Source organism: Salvia miltiorrhiza, chromosome 6 (assembly GCF_028751815.1).
Source record: "Salvia miltiorrhiza cultivar Shanhuang (shh) chromosome 6, IMPLAD_Smil_shh, whole genome shotgun sequence".
In the NCBI taxonomy this organism is placed as follows: Eukaryota; Viridiplantae; Streptophyta; class Magnoliopsida; order Lamiales; family Lamiaceae; genus Salvia; species Salvia miltiorrhiza.
The window spans coordinates 30,465,187-30,487,327 of record NC_080392.1 but is presented as its reverse complement, the minus strand read 5'-3'; the positions used below and the strand labels follow the sequence as shown (position 1 = coordinate 30,487,327).

Genomic DNA, 22,141 nt, shown 5'->3' with positions numbered 1-22,141 from the left:
CTCAGCTGGAGTCAAATCAGGGCATTCATGTCGAAAGTGCCCTTTCTTTCTACATCCAAAACATTCCAATTCTTTGATGTCGTAAGCGGCTGACTTCCTTTCTCCGCTTCGATCTGTGGAATGTCTGGAGTCCCCTTCTCTTTCTTTTCCCTTGTAGTGCTGCTTGTGGAACCTTCTGTACTTCCGGAACTTGGACACCATCTTGTTGAATCTGTCAGTCAACAAGGCATATTGACTGAAGAAGTCCTCAGGGTTGAGTTCCGTTGGCTCCTTGATCTGCTTTTTGCTTTCTCTGGTCGAGGCCTTCAGTGCAGCTCCTCTTGAGGTTGATGGACCATCTTCGTCTGATCCTCCAGCCTTCTTGTTACCAATATTTCTCATAAGGTCGAACTCATTTGCCATGAGATCAGAGAAAAGCTTGTTTGTCGGGAGCTGACTGAATCCTGGCTTATGCTGATGAGCGACTGAGTAGATCTGCCATTCTCCACGTGGCAGTGCTCGAAGAATCTTCAGGTTGATTTCTCGTTGAGTGTATTTGTCTTTGGAAATGGATTGAACTTCATTCAATATAAGATTGAATCTTTGTTCCATTTCCTCGACAGATTCATTCTTGAGCATGTGGAAGGAGTCGAATTTCTGGCAAGCTATGGATAGCTTATTATCCTTGATTTCCTCAGAACCTACGCACATTCTTTCCAGAATGTCCCACATCTCCTTTGCTGTTCTGCACTTGATGATCTTCATGACATGTTTGTCGGGGACGGTGCCGGAGATGATGCTTTTGGCGAGGTTGTCTAACTCATCTTGCTTCCTTTCTTCTGTGGTGAAGTCTGCCTTTGACTTGGGCTGGTCCTCATCATAAGGTTCCTGACGGATGTCATTAGGAACTCTTTTTACAGTTTCGGTGATGATGATCGGACCGCTGGTGATGACTTCCCACATTCTGCAATGTTGGGCGGTGAGGAAGCTTTCAAGCCGAAACTTCCATATGTCGTATTTTTCAATACTAAACATAGGTAGAGAAGATAATCTGTTGTGCACTACAAGAATTCAGCTCATAGACAACATAATATATACAACATGCTTCTAAACCAGTTGTCTATGATAATTATAGACAACGGTTTTGGAAAAACCGTTGTCTATTTAGGGCGGTCATAGACAACGGATCTGAAACCCGTTGTCTATGATAACTATAGACAACGGTTTTGGAAAAACTGTTGTCTATTTAGGGCGGTCATAGACAACGGATCTGAAACCCGTTGTCTATTATAACTATATACAACGGTTTTTGAAAAACCGTTGTCTATTTATGGCGGTCATAGACAACGTGTCTGAAAACCGTTGTCTATTATAACTATAGACAACGGTTTTTCAAAACCGTTGTCTATTTAGGGCGGTCATAGACAACGGTTTTGGAAAAATCGTTGTCTATAAAAGAGGAGTTTTTTCCTACATTTTTCTCTCTCTTCTTTCACTAATTTGTTTTTTACTATTTTTTTCTTTAATTTTTTTAAGAACATCATCAAATTTAATTCATAAAAAAAATACTTAATACTACATGTTAAATTTAAGTTAATGAAAAAATATTTAATATGGTATAAAAATCATAAAAAATAAATAAATTATGAAAAAACAAAATTAAAAATATTTTATTTTTTTTCTCTTCATTAACATTTTATACCCATATTAAACATTTAAACCCAACACAAACCCAACTCCAACCCTATTCCCCTTATCTCTCCTGCGCCGCGCCCCCTCCCATCTCACTATCTCTCTCTCAGATTTCAGCTCTCTCTCTCAGATTTCCCGCAAAGCAACGACGATAGCAGCAGAGTCGCCACCGCCACTCGTCCTTCCCGGCAAAGCAACGGCGATAAGCCGCTGACACGCCCGGCTCTCCCTTCTCTCTCTCGGCGGCATCACCGCCTCATCTCCTTTACCCCTCTTACTTAGATCGGCGACGGTGAGAGCCTCCGCCGTCTGAGCCCTAGCCCCAATCACGGCTCCCACAGAATCCGCCGCCGCCAGCCACGCCGCCTCCCCCTCCTGACTCCTACCGACGACACTAGCGCCGCCATCCTCACTCTGCTCTCCCCCAGATCTGACAAAATCTCTCTCTCTCTTTCCAACAAACTTCGGCGGACGACAGTAGCCCTCCTCCGGCCGCCGCCACCGCTCGTTCTCCCCTTCAAATCTTCAACCGACAGCAGCAGAGTCGCGGCCGCCGCCGTCCGTCTGCCTTGGTAAAAACCCTATATTTCTTTAGTTTCTAATTCCTTTCATTTCGTTCCCCTTTTTGTTTAAAAACTGAAATTCTCTTCTCATTTCCCTCTTTGGCAGACGGTGGTGGAGGAATTTTTGGTGGTTTGGAGGCGGAGTGAGGAAGGTTTGGAGTTGGTGGATGGGAGAGGCGCCGCGCGTCGGGCAAATCTCGCTCCCATGGATTCAAATTGTCGTCGTGAACACCATCCGAAAGTTCAATTCCCCTCGAGAGAAATGCTGCAAATTGGTTCGTTTGCAATCCCCTCTCATTGTTTTGGTCTCAAGTTGATGATGATTTTAATGTGTACATTGTGTTTATTCCTACCGATGATGGTCAGGTGGAGATTGTTTGATTCTAGCAATTCTCTCTTGGTATTTGATAGAATAGCCGAAATTTGCAAACCTTCTGGTGGTGCTATGACAAATGATGAGCACAATATGCTTAAGTAGGTGGATTATTAACCATGTTTGCTTTAAGTTCTTCGGCTGTAAGTAAAAGCTATTAAATTTGTGCTTAGAGATTTATTTAATATCTCTGCCGATATTGGTAACTGGAAGAAGCCTCTGTCATTCTTTCAGTTGGTGCACAACCCTCTCATTTGTGGAATTAGATCATAATCAGCATCACTAGCTGATTTGGTAATTGTGATAATCTTGTATGTTGTATATCTTCTTGTAAAGCAGGAGAGACCAATCTTTCCTCCATAGGTGGGAGATTCAAGTAGTTTTTATAGGGGGGATGGAGGCAAATAATAGTTTTAAATTGTTTCACTTGTAGGCTTATGCAGTACTTTAGTCTCGTGATAAATGAATATGTTCTCTTTCAACATGTTCTTGTTTATAATAATTATATTTAATAGGCTAATCATCTGCTTAACTTTAGATTCTACTGCCTATACACAAGGGCCTTACTAGTTTTGTCTCTGCTACTTTACCTGTTTATTTGCAGTTACCTTATTATTTATTAATATAGAGTTCAAGATTAGTATATATCCAGAACTTTCCACTTGGTTAATTCTTCTTGTTTGTTATTCCCAAATTCTTGTATTCTTGTATCCTCATATTAATTCTCAATTGAATTTTCTGTGTAATTCTCAGATCTGCGTGAGGTAGAGAATGTCAGGGAAAGGAGCATGTTGTGCTTACTTTAGCCAACTCACAGTCGCGACTGGGCATCCAATAGAAACTGATCTAGTTACTGCCTCAATTAAGTTTGCTTGTCAGTTATGTTTCAATGTAATATAGGATGATGAGCAATATTTCAATGTAATATAGGATGATGAACAATGTTTCAATAGGATGATGTTTGATTTTAATGTATGAATTCTATTATTAATTTATGTAATTTTGGCTTTTAATATTATGTTTTTAGATTTATTGAAATATATATTGAAAAAGCAGAAAATTTTAAATATAAATATAAAATAAAAATTGTAATATAGATAATGATTGTCAGTAAGAGAATAGACAACGGACGCCCAACTGTTGTCTATTCTCTGATAGACAACGGTCAGGACTCTGTTGTCTATCTGAGAATAGACAACGGTGTTCCGACCGTTGTCTATCAGAGAATAGACAACGGATTTCCGACCGTTGTCTATGACCGCCCTTCAATAGACAATACTCTCATTTACAACAGTTGATTTCTTAATAGACAACGGTCAAAAACCGTTGTCTATTAGCGTTTTTTTTTGTAGTGGTGGTTAGTCTCCATCAAAAAAGAGAGAACAGATAACAGCAGATAGAGCAAATAGCAAGCACAAAAATAAGAAAGAGTAAAAACTTCTTCGAGACCTTTAAGAAGAAGGATCTAGTTCAAGTAGGAACTAGTCAGAGACAGATAGTTCTTGCGAACAACCTGCTCTGATACCAATTGTTAGGTCCGGGGGGTCTCGAATAGGTGTATGGGGGGGGGAATACACCTATAGGCTATTTTTAGCTATCTACCAATCTCAATCAGAGGGATCTCAATCAGAGATAGAAAAGAAACTTTACAAGCAAACCAGACACCTGTTTAACCGAAATTAGTTTTGACCAACAGGGTTGACGACTGATACTGAAAGCTCTTCAGTAAAGAGTTATCAGTTAAGTCACTAGAACTTAATTGATCCACGTAAGGGCTTCAGTCGTGTTTGCAATGATAGATATGATATCTCTCTTCCTTACTATCAGAGGATACTTCAGTCAGATTGATATCACACGCAGCGGAAATTAAACTTAGTTTCAAATAGCCTCGGTGGAGCAGATAGTTGGATTAGGGTTTCTCTTGCTGTTAGTCAGTGTTCAGTTTTATCAAATGAAATAGCACAGTTATGAAAGTAAAACTGAAAGCTGTAAATAACACAGAGACTTTTACGTGGTTCGGAAAAACTCTTTCCTACATCCACGGCTGGTTGATCAGACCAACAATCCACTCCGCAAGTGCTTGCCTGGTGCACTGCAAACCGTAAACTGAAGATAAACTCTCTTCAGCACCTACACACCTCGCGTAGGGTTTCCCCACCTACACACCTCGCGTAGGATTTCAGCACCTACACAACTCGCGTAGGATTTCCCTGCTAAGCACACCTCGTGCTCAGACTTCCCTTTCAGAGTTCAGAGTACCTTCCTGAACTCCGAGTCACTCAAACACTCTTATGGGGGAGAGGTTTAAACGAGTGCCAACTATACTTGCAAAGAACAAGTTGTCACTCTGAACTTCTCAAAGATGCTATTCTCAAAGATGCTATTCTGCAAGTGAGGTACAGTCTGAAGTTGGGTGCCCAGTCGTGGATGCCATCCCAAACATTTGTGACTCTGAACTTCTCAAAGATGCTATTCTCCAAGGCTTCCATCTCTCTTTCAGTGAGAACTTCATCAATCTCCTTGTATTGGGATTTGGGTAGGGTTTTGACGAAGATAAAGAAGAAATAGCTGACAAGAGCTTGGAACTCTTCAGGATTCAGGGAGGCTAAGACTGTGGGAAAAAGGGTTGTGACACAGTGTTCGGACAGTTGTGTCACGAAGTTTTTGGGAAGGGCAGTTTGATTGACAAAGGTTGAGGATGAGGATGCGGCATTGACGTCAGTGACTTCATCAAACTTTCCCTTCTTGTTGAACCCTTCAAGACAGTAATGGAAGTTCTCTTGTAGTGAGAAACCTCTGAGAGGAAGTTCTTCAGATTTCGTTTCTCTGTCATAGGTTGCTTGTGTCTCCTCTGTCGGTTGATTTTCTTCATCTGCTGGAGGGACAGACGGAGCCTGTTGTTGAGCATTTTCCGTGCGTGGCATTGGAACTTCTTCAAAAGATTTTGGAGCATCTTCTTCATGTTCCTCATTGTGACATTTCTGAGGGGTGTCCAGCGAGATCTTGACTGGAGACGACACGCTTTCGAACTTTCTTTTGGTTGAGCCTCGAGTCTTGTATCATGGCTCAGAAGTGAGGAGAGGAATTTCAGTCGAGATACTGATATTCCCTCTGAGTGAACTTTTCTGTTTTTCAAACAGTTGGATGGTGGAAGACACTTGAGTAGTGTTCTTCCAGAAGCAAGGTGTTTCCTTAGCACTATGAAGAATGAGTGCTGAGACACTTGTTCCTTGACGCAGATGTTTGGTGGAGTGGGATTCCTTCTTCTCTTCAGCGAGAATCTGAATGTAGGCCTTCTCCCAGTTGAATGGGCCTTTCTGCATCAGGGCGATCAACACAAGTTTGTGTGGTCTTGAGAGATGACCAGGGGATCCAAGAGTGCCAAACCAACATTTCTTGATCAACTTGGCAATTGGTCTGAGATGAAGATGAATTCTTGAAATGCTCAGAACATTGGTGATGACGTAATCGGTAGATGCATTGCTTGTCAGAGCTTCTCTCATGTGCTCTGTGGCTTCTTCGTCGGTGAAGAATGGAGCTGGTCCATCAGTTGGAAGATTGAACATATCTCTCACAGCTTTAGATATGTTGATGGACATCTTGGTTGATTCTGAAAAGCCTTCATTTGTAAAAACAGAAATCTCTATTTTGAGTTCACCAGTCGATTCATCTGTTTTGATGTTGTCGTAGAATTCTCGGATGATCGACTCGTCGAGAAGAAACTTAGGCGAGCATTGGACGAACTTCATCCATCCATGTCGTTCTAAGATCTCGTTGATCTTATTGAAATCAGCAAACTGTTGGAGTGCCTCCAGTGTGACAACAGATTCGTAACACACAACTTGTTGTGATGCTGATTTTCCCATTTGTATCTTTAAGAGGTTTTCTGCAAAAGTCTGATGGTTGATTCTCACAGAGGTAAAACTGTGGATTCTTACTGTTAATCTTGCAGAAAAAGGTATTCTCAAGAAATTTGGCACACAAAGATTTCTCTGAGATTGAGTAAATCTTTAGTCGAAGATGTAACATTTTTGAAGAGAGTGTGAAAGATCGTGCAAAAGGCGGTTTCAATAATCGTTTGAAATCCGTGTAAATGGAGTCGTGCCACGTGGATCACTCCGCTTCTTAGTAAAAAGGGCGGGTTCGTGTGATCGTGTGACAATCGTTTTAAAATAAATGTGCACGTGTCTAATACTTAAAATAAAGAGAGTAAGCATTCAAACACGTCAGACTAATTACAATATAGCCAAAAAGTATTAAAGAAAAACAGTCATAGATACAAGAAATTGTTGAGGGAGGCTTACACAGTGATCATCACTAGATACATCGATGTTTGAAGTGTAAGTTCCCCCTGAGTCTTATGACTGATTCTCCTTTGAATTCAAGTCCGTTGGCTGTTGCTGCACACTCCTTTCACGTTCCTTCTTTCTTATGTGCTGAAGTGATTCCTCACGGATCACTCTTTCAAAAACTTCTGACGCCATTTTGAATTCTGTCTCTGCTTCCTTGAGACGTTGTAGAAGTTCTTGTTTTTGAGACTGAAGAAGTTTCAGTCTGTTGATCAGTCTGCGCTCCTGTACATCTCTTTTGTCAGATTCGTCTTCATCTGAAATGAAGTGGCGCATGACGATCCTTCGAGCATCTTGCACACGATCAGCCTCTTTGATGATCTGTTTGTGCTCCCTAAGGAGATCTTCAAATCTTGATCTTAGGTGTTGATACTCTAGTCGCGTTTGATCATATCTGCTTGATTCTTCTGATTGTGAGTGAGTTGGACTCATGTTCTCTTCTGGAAAGATGAATCTTTCTTCTTCATTAGAGTCCAATGATCCCAACTCAAATCCGCTGATTCCTCGAAAATATGTAAGAACATAATCGCTGGAGGAATCCTTCTTGTTCCTGTACATTGTTAGAGAGAACAGGTAGAAGCACACAGGAAACAGGAAATGAACACAAAACAAGCAGTCTCAAGAATAATCTCGAGAAGAGATAAAAACAACAATTCCCCCAAAAAGGATCTAGTTCAATTAGAACCTAGTCAGATGCAGATAGTTCTTGCGAACAACCTGCTCTGATACCAATTGTTAGGTCCGGGGGGTCTCGAATAGGTGTATGGGGGGGAGGGGAATACACCTATAGGCTATTTTTACAATAATCTACTGACCTCAATCAGAGGGATCTCAGTCAGAGATCAAAACGAAACTTTACATGCAAACAAGGACTCCTGTTTTACTGAAATCAGTTTTGACCAACAGGGTTGACGACTGATATTGAAAGCTCTTCAGTAATGAGTTATCAATTAAGTTGCTGGAACTTAACTGATCCAAGTAAGGACTTCAGTCGTGTTTGCTAGGATAGAGATGATATCACTCTTCCTTACTATCAGTGGATAGTTCAGTCAGATTGATATCATACGTAGCGGAAATTAAACTTAGTTTCGTAATAGCCTCGGTGGAGCAGGTTGTTGGATTAAGGTTTCTCTTTGCTGTTAGTCAGTGTTCAGTTTTATCAATTGAAATAGCACAAGTAAATATATAAAACTGAAAGCTGTAAATAACACATAAACTTTTACGTGGTTCGGAAAAAACCTTTCCTACATCCACGGCTGGTTGATCAGACCAACAATCCACTCCGCAAGTGCTTCACTGGTGCACTGCAAACCGTACCCGTGTGCTTGCCTGGTGCACACAACCGTAAACTGAAGATAACCCCTCTTCAGCACCCACATACCTCGCGTAGGATTTCCCTGCTAAGCACACCTCGTGCTCAGACTTTTCACTCAGAGTTCAGAGTACCTTTCTGAACTCCGAATCACTCAAACACTCTTATGGGGGAGAGGTTTAAACGAGTGCCAACTATACTTACAAAAAACAAGTTCTTCGAAGCAAGTTTGACCTTTGGCTTCTAGGTAAACAGATATATGCCTAGGGTCTAAGAGAATGTATGTAATCAGCAGTGACTGATTTTGGCTTTGGAATTCTCTTCTTCGATTCAAGCTTTGGGGCGGTTAAGCTTTAGGCTGAGTAGCTATTTCGGCAGAGCTTCAGCTTATGTCGTTGAATCGGTGAAGGTTGAAGTGATCCTCGAGCGCTATTTGTAGGAGAACTCTTGAATAGATCCGTTGGCGTAAATCGTCCTCAAGATTTCTTCCGTTGGAGAGCAATTCGAATTTGGGCTGAGGCTTCAATCTTCGAGGTTCCTTGTCTGTGTGGAAACGGCTCTCTTTGATGGACAGGAGATGTGACATCTCTGAAAAGTAACCACCAGATAGGAATGACCTCTGCAGAGATAAGATATTCTGAGATCTCTGCATTTAATGCGGTTGTACTTGTGCGTACGTGGCTTCCTCTGAACGTTGGAAGATCAGTCCTAAGAGGAATGTTCAACTGATACTTGACTTTAGTATCAGTCCTTTGCGCGCATTAAATAATCAGTCTTCAACTAATTCTTCAACTGATACTTTAGTTGGTAACTGCAGTCTTCAGTCTTCAGTCTTCGTTCTTCAGTGTTCAGTCTTCAGTCTTCGACACCGCAACTAAACTAGAAACGAACTCTAACACTTGAGTTCAAAACGATTCTAGTCTATTACATATAAGTCCTATGAATTTTGGTATCATCAAAACAAGGGTTAGGATATTCCACAAGGTTCCCAACACCCTCTACGGATGAAACGATTTTGGGTCCTGCCAAAGGCGGGATTGTGTACATGGAGGTAACCGTGAACTGTATACCGGGTTGGCCGGTCAGAAATGACTGTGAGCCGACTGTCAGGACGGCCGGTTACGGTGCTTGAGAAGGAGGCCTACTTCTCAGTACCATGATGATGATGATGAGTGGTAGAAGCGGTACTACATGCTGAATAATCATGACTGCAGTCTATTTTTCATTACTTTATGATGCTTATAATTTATCAATTGCTTACACAGGTTCTTTTAAAGAAAAACCCATGTGTGATGTATAAATGGCAAGTTAAATGTATAGCTCTAAGAGCGAGATTGTTTATTTTTCGGCTTATGTCCACTGAGTATTTTATACTCAGCCCTGCATGTATTTCTAAATGTGCAGGATGAGCAAGGAGAGAGATTGGGGGATCGCTGGAGGGCTGTTGTTCATAGACGACCTTTTGAGTACCGTATTTTACTACTATACGGTTGTGCGTATAGTTGAAGACTATGTTCTTGAAACTTAATTAGGATTGTCACTCTCAGCTATATGTCCTCATACATATAGTCTGATCACTTTATGCTGTGCTACCCTGAACAATATGAATCATTGTAAATATTTAGCTATACTCCCTTTGTTTTCGTTGACTAGAACCTTGATACATTTGAATGTATGAAGCCGATAATGTTTCTATTAAGTTTGATGATATTTTAATTGTTTTAACTTGAATTATTAGTAGCTTCCGCTTGATGAGTCTTCCGATTCCCTTGTTCTACTCTATCAATTTTATTAGTCGTATCGATACCCAATCTACGCTATCACTGCTAGATGTCGGGCTGCGACAGTTCTGCTCTACTCTGGAAGTCCGCTCTGCTCTGGACGTCCGCTCTGCTCTAGCGTTCTTCTCTGCTCTGCTCTGGCATTCCATTACGCTCTGCTCTGTACGTAATAAGATTCATCACTCTGCTCTGACAACTCTGCTCGCTAACTCCATTATCTCCGATCGGCTTTCTCAACTCTTGTTTCCAAATCTCCTCAACCAAGATCATTAAGCTTTCCTTGAACTTCTTGGCTCTAGCTCGTGTCACCAGACCAATGGGAACACGCACTGAATCTCTGCTATGGTCCGCATCATTCCCCTCCTCTTGAAGAAGATTTGTCCTCAAATACAAAGCATCGCCTACATCAAAAGGACTCAAATCAGTCACATTAAATGTTGCACTCACATTATACTCACCTGGTATGTCCAACTTGTAGGCATTGTCATTTATGCGCTCCGAAACTTGAAATGGCCCGTCGCCTCTTGGAAGTAATTTTGATCGCCGCTACTCTGGAAACCTTTCCTTGCACATGTGCAGCCAGACCCAATCACCGGGCTCGAACACCACCTTGCGACGTCCTTTGTTAGCTTGCTCTGCATATTATTTTGTTCAGAGTTCAATGTTCAGTCTGGCCTTCTCATGAATCTGCCTTACAAACTCAGCCCGCTGCTTGCCATCAAGATTAGTATGCTCGCGCTCGGGTAAAGGAGATAAATCCAATGGAGTCAAAGGGTTAAAACTATACACAAGCTCAAAAGGCGAAAACTTAGTAGCAGAATGAACAGAACGATTGTGGGCAAACTCCACATGAGGCAAACACTCTTCCCAAGACCTAATGTTCTTCTTGATAATAGCTCGAAGCAACGTAGACAAAGTCCTATTCACGACTTCGGTTTGACCATCAGTTTGTGGAGGACAAGTAGTAGAAAACAAGAGTTTCGTTCCTAACTTACACCACAAGGTTTTCCAAACGTAACTCAAGAACTTCGAGTCCCTATCAGAAACAATAGTTCTGGGAATGCCATGCAATCTAACTACCTCACGAAAGAACAAATCCGCGACATGAGAGGCATCATCAGATTTATGACATGGGATGAAATGTGCCATCTTAGAGAAACGATCAACTACAACAAAAATGGAATTCGACCATGCTTAGTTCTAGGCAGACCTAACACGAAATCCATGGAGAGATCAATCCAAGGTGTAGTAGGGATAGGAAAAGGCGTGTACAAACCATGAGAACTGACCCTAGACTTCGCTTGCTTACATATAACACATCGACCACATATTCATTCAACATCCCGTTTCATGTGAGGCCAAAAGAAATGTTCATGTAAAATAGCGAAGGTCTTAGCAATACCAAAATGTCGCATCAAACCCCCACCATGAGACTCAAGTAACAACAACTCACGTAAAGAACACTTAGGGATACACAATTTATTCTTCCTAAAAAGATAGTCATCATGCCTAAAGTACTCTCCACTAGTAGATCTTTCACATGCTCGATAAATCTCACCAAAATCATCATCATGCTCATACAAACTCTTAATGCATTCAAACCTAAGCAACTTAGCATCTAAGGTAGAGATCAAGGCATACCTTCGAGAAAGGGCATCGGCCACCACATTCTCCTTACCTTGCTTATATTTGATGACGTATGGAAACGTCTCTATTAACTCCATCCACCTCGCATGCCTTTTATTCAGCTTGTGCTACCCCTTCAAGTGCTTTAACGACTCATGGTCGGTGTGAATGATGAACTCATTGGGCCACAAGTAGTGCTGCCACATTTGTAATGCTCTCACCAATGCATATAGCTCCTTATCGTATGTAGGATTGCTCAACGTCGCCCCATTTAGTTTCTCGCTAAAATACGCGATGGGATGTCTCTCTTGCATCAAAACTGCACCAATTCCAACACCCGAAGCATCACATTCAATCTCAAAAGTTTTCGAAAAGTTAGGGAGAGATAATACCGGGGCGTGAGTCAGTTTGTACTTCAACAGCGCAAACGACTCCCCTTGCGCCTTTCCCCACTTGAACTCCACGTTCTTCTTGATAACTTCGGTTAGTGGCGCTGCCACACTGCTAAAATGAGGTACGAACCGCCGGTAAAAACTAGCAAGGCCGTGAAAGCTTTAAACGCCTCCAACGTTCTTGGGAGTCGGCCACTCTTGAATGGCACGTATCTTTTCTTCATCAACCTGTACACCCTGCGTACTAACAACAAAATCAAGAAACACAAGCTTGTTCGTACAGAACGTGCACTTCTTAAGGTTAGCAAACAGCTTCTCTTTCCTAAGTACATCCATTACAGACCTCAAGTGTTCTACGTGATCATCATGATGGTTGCTATAAATGAGGATATCATCAAAGTAGACAACAATAAATCTGCCAATAAAAGCATGCAAGCATAAACGTGCTAGGAGCATTAGTCAAACCAAAGGGCATAACTAACCACTCATACGAGCCAAGTTTTATCTTAAAAGCAGTTTTCCATTCATCGCCTTCCTTAATCCTAATTTGATGGTATCCACTACACAAATCAATCTTAAAGAACACGCAAGTGTTAATCTGGAAGATGACGAAATTATACAAAATTTTCTTGATAATCTGCAGGATGAGGTGGCCATTGCAGATGAGTTTTTGGCCAAGCTTCCACTCGACGTTAATGCCTTTCATGAATTGCCAACTACCGTGAAAGAGGATGCAACCATTGAGGAAGAACGGGCTGATGTGCTGCAATGCAAAGATGATAATGTGCAAAGAGTGCAGAGTGTGCCGCCCTTGGAGGAGGAGAAAGAGGAGAGCTGATGCAGCCCGAACAGAGCCAAGCTCGCGCCAAAACAGAGTTGAATTCCGCGCCTGACCAGAGCTAAGGACGCCAGAGGAATCGAGCTCACCAGCGGAATCGAGCTCGCCAAGGACGCCAGCGGAATCAAGCTCGCCAAGGATGCCAGCGAAATCGAGCTCGCCAAGGAATCAAGCTCGCCAGCGGAATCAAGCTCGCCAGCAGAATCGATATCGCCAGCGGAATCGATATCGCCAGAGGAATCGTCCCGAGCAGAGGAATCCTCCCGCCCGAGGAATCGTCCCGCCAGAGGAATCCTACCGCCAGAGGAATAGTCCCGACAGAGGAACCTCGAAATTGCCAGAGCAGAGCGGATTCGCCAGAGTAGAGGAGCGGACGTACAGAGCTAGATTTCTAGTTAGGGTTATTTTAGCTTGCTGAGCAAGTTTATTTGTTTCCTTTGTTTTCGTTATTTCCTTCTTTACATTAGGGTTTCCTTTGTTTTCGTTATTTCCTTATTTAAATTAGGGTTTTATTTTTGCCTATATATATGGCGGCTGTAAGGAACGAAAGAACAACTTATATCTTTTATCAATCAAATTTGTGAGATTATTCTCTCTTGAGGACTTCGAGTTCTTTCTGGATTTTGCCCAAGCAAATCCAACCTATCGGCGTATCGGCGGGTTCATCATCCCTCGTCGTGTGTCATTCAACGTCTCCAAGTTGTTGTACCGATCATATCGTTGGGGTCTAGGGATCCGTTCTCTAGGAAACTTCGTAGATTAGGTTAGGGGTTTTGGGACACCATTCCATACTTCCATTTGTCATGCAACGTCTCCGAGTTGCTGCATCATTTATACGTTGGGGTTAGGGATCCGCTCTCTAGAAACGACGTAGAATAGATTCAGGGGTTTTGGGATATTCCACACTTTATCTTTACTTTAGTTCTCGTTTCAAGGTCTAGAGATCTAGAGATCTCTTTATCATATTCCAAGTCTTCCGTGCGTATTTACCGGTCAAGGTCTAGAGATCTACAGATCTCTCATTATCATATCATTAAACATATCATTATCATATCATCATACATCATATAACTCATTATACACACATATATCCTCTTTAATCATACAAACTAAGCTAAGTCCAAATTTTATTTAGCCAACAAAAGACCTAGTCAAACATAGTTAGATGCTAATATCATGCTCAATTACATATATCCTAAACCAAAACCACTTAAATAACACATAGGCAAAAAAGTCCTATTTTTCATTAAACTAAACTCTTTGAAATTTTATAAACACACATGATACCTTAATCTAATCATAGATCTATCAATTTTAACCATTTAAACTCACATATAATCCATCAATTTACAATTTAGGGCATAGATACACATATCCCTAATTTTATTAAACTAACTCACCTCAAATTCATCAATTAACATCATATACTCAATCTACTCCATCAATCATCATCATAGACATCTCATAGACTCATTCACATCATCAATTCATCACTTAATACATCAACTCACAAACTTCCCTATTCTGGGGTAAACTAAACTTCATCTATTTTTGCATTTCAAGGCATAGCCTTTCAAAACACACATCAATAATCACCAATCATCACATAGATCTCATTTCTCACCCCAATTCAAGGAAAGAAAAAGAAAAATTTTTGAAGGGTAGAAACCCATTTTTTTGAAAATTTGGAAAAAAAGAGGAGGGGTGATTTTCTTGCTTCAATCTTCCATAAATACTCACATACAACATCATTCAAGCTAGATCTATGGATTACATGATCACTTACCCAAACTTTACACCTAATATTAAACTTTCTCTCTCTAGCTTTGAGGCCAATCTTCAAGGATCTTCTTGAATCCAATGAGATTGAAGGTGTTTAGGCAAGATTTTGGAGTGGATTGATGTGTTTGGTATGATTTTGTGAAGCTTCGAAGGTCTCTACAATGGTTGACAATGGAGGAAAGTGAGAGATGAGGGAGAGAAGGTGGTGGTCGAAAATGGGGTGGAGAAGAGAGAGGAAAAACCTTTGCAAGATTGAATTTGATATGGCTAATCTTTGAGAGATTTGGCAATCTTAGCAAATATTTGCAATAAATGCTTTGTTCTCTCTCTAATCTCTACACTCTAAATAAATAAATAAAAATACACTAATCCACTTGGCAATTTGTGGTATTTAGTCACATGCTCCAAGGATTAAATTAATCATGTGTGGGAGTAGTAATTGAATAATGATATTAACAATCATGGAAATGTTACTCATTAATAAAATACCATAGCATAATTATTCATGTGCCCAAAATAAAATAATTATAGCACTAATATTAGTGCACTCACTCAATTATAATATTTCTCATCATAGGAAAAATAATTTAAAAAAATATTATGCTAGGAAAAATTTTCATAAACCGGCATCATTCGATTTCTCGGTAAAAATAAACTGCACTTGCTTTGGAAACTTAATTAAAATTCCAAGTGCTAAAGTCCTCAAATAAAAATCATAATAACTTGCTCACAATGACATACGTAACAAAAATCACATAATCAATCAGTCACGTAATTTCACATAATATCACGCCAACGCAGTCGGCAAACACAGACAAACTAAACGTCTTTCTGACCGACTCTTTTCATCAAGGGTTCTCACTCTTTCTTTCTCAACTCTATTTCCAACTCATTATTCCTATTTTCTTAATAGGACAGTCAAACTCTGATAATTCGGTATCCGGTAACTCTATTCCCGGTAGTTGGAAATAAAACAAAATCTCAATTCAATTCAATCAACATTTCTATCTCAACTCATTTCTCAAATCTCATCACTCTAACTCCATCATTGGTTTGTCCACTCGTAACTCTAGTTAAAAGACAATCTGTCTTATCTGGTCATAAAAAAATAGTCTCGCATCTCGACATCTCAGTACTCTCAATAGTGTTAAGACACTATCTCACAACATAAGGAAAAGTACGGGGAGTTACATTTACTTTTTTTATAAAATGCAAAACCTAAACTGCACATTACAATCGAGAATTTCAGAGAACAGGGGCAAGAGTCATTCATTTTAGTAGCTTCCTGTGTGAGCTAGCTTTCCAAATTTTATGGTATTAACCATATTGTGTTAGCTAGATATCCACCAAAGTTGAGCCCAGTTTGACAACATTTACTATTTTTCAAAAATCCATGTTTTTGATTGCTCAAAACTGCCAGAAATGGTAGATCGTGGTAAAAACGTCATATCTCTCAAACCACTTGGAGTTTTTGACTCTACTTTTTTTGTATATGAAACTAGACTCAAATATCTTTCTTTTGGTATGAGTCTCGAGTCCAGGAGGTGTCGGAGTCAGAACAGGTTAAATTTTGAAGTTAAGTCAGTGTAAAAACAGAGCATGTTTTAATGATGTTTGATTGTGTTTCTTATGTGCTTTTATGTGTTTGTGTTGCCTATGTGTTTGAACGAGATTAGACGAACCTTATATGAGTGATAAATCGAGACTTAGAACCATGATTTCTTGAAACCTATCCTTGAACTTAAGGATTTGAGATGAGTGAAGAGTTTATATAGAGTTGAGTAAGGAGATAGAATATGAGATAGAGCATGAGTTAAGGCTTAAGAATTTGTCAATGAGTTTCTAATCGAGATTCATTTTATGACATGAACCTTCGATGATGATGATGATCCCTGAAGACACGAGCAGAGCAAGAAAGTAAGTAACTCCGCTTTGACGGGAGATTTTGAGTAAGGTCTTCAGGTGGGCAATATTTTGAGTATACAAATATTATACGAGCTTTCTAAAATGATTTTGATGATGATATTTATGAGTTTATCAAATGTTGAGATAAATGATGTTTGAGAACTGTTTGACTTGCCAATTTTTTTGATGTTGAGCTTGTATGTTACCCTCTACTGATGAGATGAGACGAATTTGGATCCTGCTACAAGCGGGGTTGTGTACACAGAGATGACCGTGAGCCGTCTTTGGGTCGGCCGGTCACGGTGCTTGAGAAGGAGGCCTACTTCTCAGTACCTTGTTTATGATGATGAGTTGTAGATGCGGTACATACATGTCGAGTACTTGTCTGCAGACACATATTTATGATGTTTATTATTAAAACTGCATGCACAGATTCATTTATGCTAACTTATTTCTGTGTATTGCTGAGATGTGGCAAGCTTCAAACCTATAGCTCTAAGAGCACCTTTCTTGTTTTTCGGCGTTTGCCCACTGAGTATTATGTACTCACGCCCTGCATGTATTTCTAAATGTGCAGGCTAAGCGAGGAGTGAGATTGGTCTGGTGCTGGTGGGGGAACGTTTCAATCGATGTGTTCATATTTAATATTGCCGTTATGATTAATAGAGTCTTGATGATTGAAATACTTTATTTTTCTTTTGAATCAAGTAATATACTCACGGTTATGTGTCTTCATACATATAATCGGTTCGCCTTTTGCTGCGATACTCTGCATATTATTCTTGCTTATGAAAAATAAGCTATACCTGCTTTGTTTTTGATCTTGAAATTCCCGATATTTATGGAGTTATGACGATGTTGACGTTTATAACCCTGGAGTTAATTTATGATGCTTTTCCTTAACACTTTTTCATGTAAGCTTCCGCTTGATGTTCGACCTATTCTTCTTGTCTTTTATTCTTTTAAAATAGTCGTATCGATACTCGTACCCCACTATCACTAGTGTCGGGGATCGGGCTGCGACAAAAGCCTTTATGTGCATCAGTTAAGTTCCAGTAACTTAACTGATAACTCCTTACTGAAGAGTCTTTCAGTATCAGTCGTCAACCCTGTTTGGTAAAAACTCCTTTCAGTTAACAGGTGTCTTAGTTTTCTTGTAAAGTTTCGTTTTGATCTCTATCTTGAGATCCCTCTATTTTTAGAGGAAAGAAAAATAGCCCATAGGTCTATTCCCCCCCTCTCATACACCTATTCGAGACCCTCCGGACCTAACAATTGGTATCAGAGTAGGTTGTTCGCAAGAACACTCTGTTTCTGATTATGTTCTAATTGAACTAGATCCTTTTTTCTCAAAGGTCTCGAAAAACTTTTCTCTTTCAAAAAGTGCTTGTGATTTGCTCTATCTGTTGTTACCTGTTTTTATTGAAACTAACCACAGCAGATTATCTTCTCTACCTATGTTTAGTATTGAAAAATATGACATATGGAAGTTTCGACTTGAAAGCTTCCTCACTGCTCAACATTGCCGAATGTGAGAAGTCATCACCAACGGACCAATCATCATCACCGAAATTGTCAAAAGGATTCCCGTTGATCCTGCTCGGGATCCATTCGATGACGTCCAGATCAAGCAGAAGACAGACTTCACCACAGAAGAAAGGAAGCAAGATGAGCTTGACAATCTCACCAAAAGTATCATCTCCAGCACAGTACCAGACAAGCATGTCACCAAGATCATCAAGTGCCGAAGTGCAAAGGAGATGTGGGACATTCCTGAAAGAATGTGCGTATGCTCCGAGGAAATCAAGGAGAACAAGCTATCCATAGCGTGCCAGAAGTTCGACTCCTTCCTCATGCTCAAGAATGAATTTGTCGATGAGATGGAACTCAGATTCAATCAAATCCTGAATGAAGTTCAATCCATCTCGAAGGACAAGTACACCCAACGAGAAATCAACTTGAAGATTCTTCGAGCACTGCCACGAGGAGATTGGCAGATCTACTCATTCGCTCATCAGAACAAGCCTGGATTCAGTCAGCTCCCAACAAACAAGCTCTTCTCTGATCTCCTGGCAAATGAGTTCGACATCCAGAGAAATCTTATAATCAAGAAAACTGAAGGATCAGATGAAGATGGCCCTTCAACCTCAAGAGGAGCAGCATTGAAAGCTTCAGCAAGAGAAAGCAAGAAGCAAACAAAGGAACCAGCAAAACTCAAGCCAGATGACTTCTTCAGTCAATATGCTCTGTTGACTGAAAGATTCAACAAGATGGAGTCCAAATTCCGCTAGTACAGAAGGTTCCACAAGTAGCACTACAAAGGAAAGGAAAGAGAAAGCAACTCCAGACATTCCACTGATCGATGCGGAGAAAAAAAGTCAGTCGCCTACGACATCAAAGATATGGAATGCTTTGGATGCAAAAAGAAAGGGCACTTTCGAAATGAATGCCCTGAACTGACGCAGTCTGAGCGCAAAGAGTTGAAAGCCAAGAAAGATCGCAAGTATGTGAAGAAGAAGGCGATGGTTGCTGACGATGCTGAATCTCCCAAAGATACATCAGAATCATCCGACTTCAACTCTATCAGCTCAGATGATGAGAGCCAAGCCCTGATGGCCAACGAAACTCAAAGCGTGGCTGACAACAGCTACGACAATGGAATGAATGGCTTAGAGGTAAACTCTCACTCAAAAACTCCTTATACTGATTATTTCCTGGTGTATTCAGGAGATCATTCAGGATCTGGAGAAAGCTCAACCAATGAAGCTGACGAGCTTGATCAGCTCATGACTAATCACTGTCAGTTGAGGAAAATGTTTGAAGATCTCCTCAAGCATAATCAGATAATGGAAAAGGAGATTAATGATGAACAAGCCAAGAATCAGACAGTCATCTACTTTCCGGATGAAACTTGTCTTGATCAACTTATCATGGAGAACAGTCGACTGGAAGAAAAGCTCAAAATCTCAAATTCAGAATGTGACAGAGCATCTCATGAAATCAAGAGGCTCAATCACAAACTAGAAGAAACAGTCAAGGACTGCATGATGAAGTCTCCTATGATGAGCAACTTTCCATCAAAAGGCCTTGTTGAAAGCATTGGAGGAAAGGTTGTAGTTGATAAAGGAAAGAGTATCATGATCAACGAGTCGACTGATGCTCCTGAAGACAGCACTTCAGAGGAGCCAAGAGATCATGATAGGGAAGAACTTCGGAAATGCAAACTGATGGCAAGAACGAATGTTCCTCCTCCACAAAGCTACAGACGAGCAAAGGAGGCCCCCAACCAGATCATTCTATTGAGAAGACTGGAAAGCAGATTTCAGTCAAAGATCAGGGAAGGAACATCAGGAATCAAGAATACTCTTCCTCATCAGTCCAGGGGAAAGAACAACAACATCAGTTAGGAACTGAAACCAGTTCAGTTCCGAAGAGAAGAATATCCATGGAGACAAAGCTGTAACAAATCCAGATGAGGCAAACGTCAACAACAACAGCATGCGACTGGATATCCAAAGACTTATGTTGCTCAACATAAGTCAAGAATGTCTCAAGTATCTCAAGAAAGATACTTTGCAGAGCAAAGAAGACCTCAACCTCTCATCAGACAGAACTCCTACAATAGTGAGGCCATCAGAAGAAAAGATCAACAGAAATTCTCATGTGCCAACCGAAGCAACGACTACTTCAGTCAGACGACCAGCAAAGTGCAAGAGATCAGCAAGACCAGTTCTGAAGCAGATATGGGTTCCAAAGGGGACTCGAGCTAACATTGAAGGACCCAAATCTTGATTGGGTACCTAAATTGACTCTTCCTTGCAGGTCAAATGCAGAAAATCTAAAAAGAAGGAAGAAGTCAAGGCATCAATTAGAATAGCGGCTGCTCAAAGCACATGACGGGCTACAAAGAATATCTAACTCAATATGTTGAGAAAGCTGGATCCAAAGTTGCATTCGGAGACAACTCAATCGGAGAAACAAAAGGCTATGGTGTGCTCGACATGGGTAACGCCAGTATCAGTAATGTTAGCTTTGTTTCTGGTCTTAAACATAATCTGTTGTCTGTAAGTCAATTTTGTGACAGCAGTTTCACAGTGAAGATCAAAAAGGATGAATTCACTGTCAGAAACAATCAAAGGAATGTGGTTCTGAAAGGATTCAGACAAGGAAGTCTCTACGTCGTCTAATGGGAAGACAGCCCTCCAGAAACGTGTCTCATCAGCAAGAGCAGCTCAGAGCTCAACTGGCTGTGGCACAGGAGACTCAACCATCTCAATTTCAAGACGATCAACAAGCTTGCTAAACATCAACTGGTAGAAGGTCTGCCTTCTATTGTATTCCAGAAGAAGCAAGAATGTGAAGCATGTCAAAGAGAAAAGCAGACAAGGACATCATTCAAGCAGGACACTCCTCTGGAAGGATTCTTCAACTGCTTCACATGGATCTGTTTGGCCCAATCTCTCCCAGAAGCTACAATGGCAGGAAGTACACCTTAGTTGTCGTAGATGATTTCTCAGGATATACTTGGGTCATCTTTCTATACAGCAAGAAGGAGACACTGATGGAATTGCCAAAGCTGCTGAGAAGACTAAGCGTTGAAAAGGAAGTCAACATCATCAGCATCGGATCAGATCATGGGACTGAATTCCTCAATACTGTCATCCATGAGTATTGTGAGGAACATGGAATCAGTCATCAAACTTCTGCACCAAGGACTCCTCAACAGAACGGAGTTGCAGAAAGAAGAAACAGGTCTTTGAAGGAAGCAGCAAGGACGATGCTAGTCGAATCAAAACTCCCCTTAAAGTTTTGGGCCGAAGTGAAGGAATATTAAACTGAATTAATGCTCCGTTTGCCCGATGATCGTTTCTTGGAATATTATTAATTTATCATACAACGATTAATCCCTAACATGCTCCTATGAATTTAACAACTGCACGTTGGAGTTAGAAAATACCTGAAGAATTCCTAAGAATTCGTCAATCCGTCGCTGAACAGGTCAGCCAACTTCAACGCTCCGTTTGACCCTTCAAACGGCCTCCAATCGTATTTTGTGCAGAAATACGATTTCTTCGTCTTCGAAAGAGCTTTCCGTGACCGTCTGTTTCACCTCAATCGGACTTCTGTAGACGAAGTTATAGCTGTTCTTCGGAGACTGCCAGAACTTGATTTCCTGCGAAAATCTGACTCCAGCTCAGATCTTCTGAACTGTATCCCGCTCAGCTTTCACCGTTGGATGGACAACGAACTATGAAAGTCCCAAGAGAGAATGCTCCACACGATTTCCTGTGCCCCACACAGCTCTCCAAAACCCTAATATTTTATCAGTGTATTTTCCTGAGAGCTGACAACTGTATTTATAATAAAATAAATACGTGTAGGCAAAGAATTAGTGTAGGAGGCGTTTTTCTCTTCTTCTAGGGCTAGGAGACTTTGGGCCAGTCCAGGGACCAGATACAAGGAAGAAAGATGGGCCTCAAATAAATTAATTTATCTATGGTCAGCCCAGACCATAATTAATTTATAAATATCAGTTCATTCCACTAGAG

At 40.8% G+C, this 22,141-nt stretch overlaps 1 long non-coding RNA gene across 1 annotated transcript; it reads left to right on the top strand.

Moving 5' to 3' along the window:
• The first annotated feature begins 1,855 nt into the window (after positions 1 to 1,855).
• On the top strand, positions 1,856 to 3,394 carry LOC130989049 (uncharacterized). The gene is made up of 3 exons (XR_009090425.1): positions 1,856 to 2,243; positions 2,341 to 2,509; positions 3,361 to 3,394. It is a non-coding gene; the product is annotated as an uncharacterized LOC130989049 (long non-coding RNA).
• Positions 3,395 to 22,141: the final 18,747 nt, after the last annotated feature.